Genomic DNA, 3,798 nt, shown 5'->3' on the forward strand with positions numbered 1-3,798 from the left:
GTGTCAGAGGTGGGGCATTAATCGAAGTACGTTCTGACTCATCCTAGAGGTGTTCCATTAACTCAGGTCATGTCTCCAAGCAGGCAAATCCATTTCAGGAATGTAATTGTTCACAACCCACTGCCTTGCTTTGTGACAGGGTGTATTGTCTTGTGGAAATGAACAATCATCATCTCTGAACTGTTACTTTAGGGGGTGTATGCAGTCCACAATGCTGTAAAATGTTTTTGTATACTTCCGCATCTGCCGATTTGTAAAGCGCAATAAAGCGATCACACCGCGCCTACGAAACGCGCCCCCATACCCTAACATCAGCTCCTCCGTACTTGGACCACACATTATTGCAGGGCCGAGCGGGGTGGCGCAGTGGTTAGCACAGCGGACTCGCATTCGGGAGGACGACGGTTCAAATCCGTCCCCGGCCATCCCGATTTAGGTTTTCCGTGATTTCCCTAAATCGTTTCACGCAATTCCCAGGATCGTTCCTTTGAAAGGGCGCGGCCGATTTCCTTCCCGATCATTCCCTAATCCGAGCTTGTGCTTCGTCTCTTATGACCTCGTTGTCGACGGGACGTTAAACACTAATCTCCTCCTCCTCCTCCATAAGTGCGGGTAAACTTCTCCAGATATTTGCCAAACCAGGCCCATCCCATTGCACTGCCGCAGGGTGTAGCTTCATTCGTCACTCCAAATCACTCGTTTCCATTCATCCACTGTGGGCCGGCCGCTGTGGCCGAGCGGTTCTAGGCACTTCAGTCCGGAACGGCGCTGCTGCTACGGTCGCAGGTTCGAATCCCACCTCGGGCATGGATGTGTGTGATGTCTTTAGGTTAGTTGGGTTTAAGGAGATCTAAGTCTAGGGGACTGATGACCTCAGACGTTAAGTCCCATAGAGCTTGGAGCCATTTGAACCATTCACTGTGCAATGGAGTCACTCTTTATGCCACAACAAGCGTCGCTTAGCACTGACTACAGAAATGAGTGGTTTATGAGGAGCTGCTTGACCCATTCTTTTCAACTCCATTTCCAGAGACAATGTGGTATCTAAGCTACTGGTAGAACTTTAGAACTTGCGAGTAGTTGATTCCAATAATTGTATGCGACCTTTTACAACCACCCTCCCAATGCTTTCTTTCAGTACATGAGATGTGGCTGGCCTTCGTTTAGCTGTGGTGGTTTCTTGGCATTTGTTTGTTTGTTCGGTTTTCTTCTAGGGCGCAGAAACAACTAGGGTATATGCGCTCATATCAGAAGCGTAGAACACGAAGAAAGGACTTCACCATCAATCACCAACAGCCAACGTGGCCAACATTGGAAGCATTGAAGTGTCCGTAATGGATTTTTTACTCATGTTACCTTCAATGATTAGTCAATGTCACAAGTCACTGAGCTCTCTGACCGATTCATTCTGCTGTTATGTTTCTCTGCTGACAAAACAATACCACCCGCCACCTTCTGTTGACAGTGCCGGTCTACCTCCCATGACATCTAGTTATCAATTCCGCATTACTTATGGTTGTTCGTTCGCCGGCCGGTGTGGCCGTGCGGTTCTAGGCGCTTCAGTCTGGAGCCGCGTGACCGCTACGGTCGCAGGTTCGAATCGTGCCTCGGGCATGGATATGTGTGATGTCCTTAGGTTAGTTAGGTTTAAGTAGTTAGGAGACTGACGACCTCAGTAGTTGAGTCCATAGAGCTCCGAGCCATTTGAACCATTTTTTTTTTAGGGTTGTTCGGATACCTATGAGCTGGTGGTGTAGTTTCATGGGGCCGACAAGGTGCTGCATCTAGAACGTTTTCGAGGTAGCATTTGCCGTCACAGTTATACTTCTGACCAGCTGATGACATGAGCTGTATGACACCTACAACTGGAACATTTTTATAGTACCATTTGTAGTTTGCTACCCCTATGAGGACCTTACGACTAGAATTGTATAACGTAATGTACATGGTAAGGTCATTTTTCTGATAAGCTTTGACAATGTCTTCACAAGCCATGGACGATAAGATAGCCAGGCAACTTTTCGAGTTGCTTCGCTCTCTCATCCCTTATAATTCTGAGGTTTCCAATGATGGCGTGAAACACGTACACTGGAACCTCTTCCAAGTGTAGCAACACCCAAAGAGCCACCGGTTTTGCTAATATTTTGCACGGTTGTAGTACTTTTTTACACGTAGGACTAAGAAATGCTGCTCTAATACAATGAGCTTCTTTGGCGTTTTCTAGAAATCGAGGTAAAAAATTTTACCATGGAAGTGACTAGGCAGCGTTGTGACCACAACTAGCTGGACGTCAGACTTTGACCGTAGTGCACACAAGTGTCGTAATTTTGTGTCTTTTTCTGCCCCATTGCACCAAATACTTATATCACTACAACGAATCATGTTATCTTCGAAAAGGCACAACACGACTCGTGGTCTCGCTTCCAGTGCACGGGGTCCCGGGTTCGATTCCCAGCGGGGTCAGGGATTTTCACCTGCCTCGAGATGACTGAGTGTTTGCGTTGTCCTCATCATTCATGAAAGTGGCGAGACAGGACTGAGAAAAGGGTGGGAATTTGTAGGGGTGCTGATAACCGCGCAGTTGAGCGCCCCACAAATCAAATATCATCATCATCTAATTTAGGAGCGTTCAGTAAGTAATGAAACACGTTTTTGTAAAAGTAGTTTGGTGTTATTCAGGATTTCAATACAACATATTATTCCCGGATATACTGGTCGACGTCGCAGCCATCGCCTCACTGCACCAGTGACCTCCCCGCCATCCACGTACTGCTCCCCACCGAGTGCATCCTTCACTGGGCCAAACAGATGGAGGAAAAAAGTTGCGAGATCCGGGTTGTCCAATCAGGAATACCAGTTCAGTGAAGTTTCGTGAGTTCCTCTCGGGTGTGCAAACTTGGACGCCTTGCATTGTCATGGAGAAGAAGTTAGTTTGTACTTTTGTGGCGAGGAACACGCTGAAGACTTTCGTTCAAGTTCTGACGGTAGGACAATACACTTCAGAGTTGTATATGACGGTAGTATCTGTTCCCGAAAGAACAGTTACCGTGGATGACCATGCAGCTTTGCTAGAAATGAAGTGATAATTAAACGGACACCCTAGCTGCAAACAGGCGTTGATGTACTTCATTGGGGACATTTTCGAAAAATGTGTGCCCCGACCGGGACTCGCACCCGGGATCTCCTGCTTACATGGCAGACGCTCTATCCATCTGAGCCACTGCGGACACAGAGGATAGTGCGTCTGCAGGGACTTATCCCTTGCACGCTCCCCGTGAGATCCACATTCCCAACATGTCCACACCACTACATTCGTAGTGCGCCTAATAGACGTTTGCCCATCATACTCATTACTCGTGGCAGATTAATCTACCAAGTCCCGTACGAGTTCCACGGCAACTGTTCTTTCGGGAACAGATACTACCGTCATATGTAGTTAAAATATAGCTTCCCGGCCATTGACCTTCTTGTGCGAACGCGCACGCTACGCCCGAACTCGTACGAGACTTGGTAGATTAATCAGCCACGAGTAATGAGTATGATGGGCAAACGTCTATTAGGCGCACTACGAATGTAGTGGTGTGGACATGTTGGGAATGTGGATCTCACGGGGAGCGTGCAAGGGATAAGTCCCTGCAGACGCACTATCCTCTGTGCCCGCAGTGGCTCCGATGGATAGAGCGTCTGCCATGTAAGCAGGAGATCCCGGGTTCGAGTCCCGGTCGCGGCACACATTTTCAACATGTCCCCAATGAAGTACATCAACGCCTGTTTGCAGCTAGGGTGTCCATTTAATTA

The 3,798-nt window shown here is 48.0% G+C and overlaps 1 non-coding gene across 1 annotated transcript; it reads left to right on the forward strand.

Moving 5' to 3' along the window:
- Positions 1-347: 347 nt before the first annotated feature.
- Trnaa-cgc (transfer RNA alanine (anticodon CGC)) lies at positions 348-425 on the forward strand. Its single transcript has one exon. It is a non-coding gene; the product is annotated as a tRNA-Ala (tRNA).
- The last annotated feature ends 3,373 nt before the right edge of the window (positions 426-3,798 follow it).

This window comes from Schistocerca cancellata, chromosome 2, assembly GCF_023864275.1.
Source record: "Schistocerca cancellata isolate TAMUIC-IGC-003103 chromosome 2, iqSchCanc2.1, whole genome shotgun sequence".
Classification (NCBI taxonomy): Eukaryota; Metazoa; Arthropoda; class Insecta; order Orthoptera; family Acrididae; genus Schistocerca; species Schistocerca cancellata.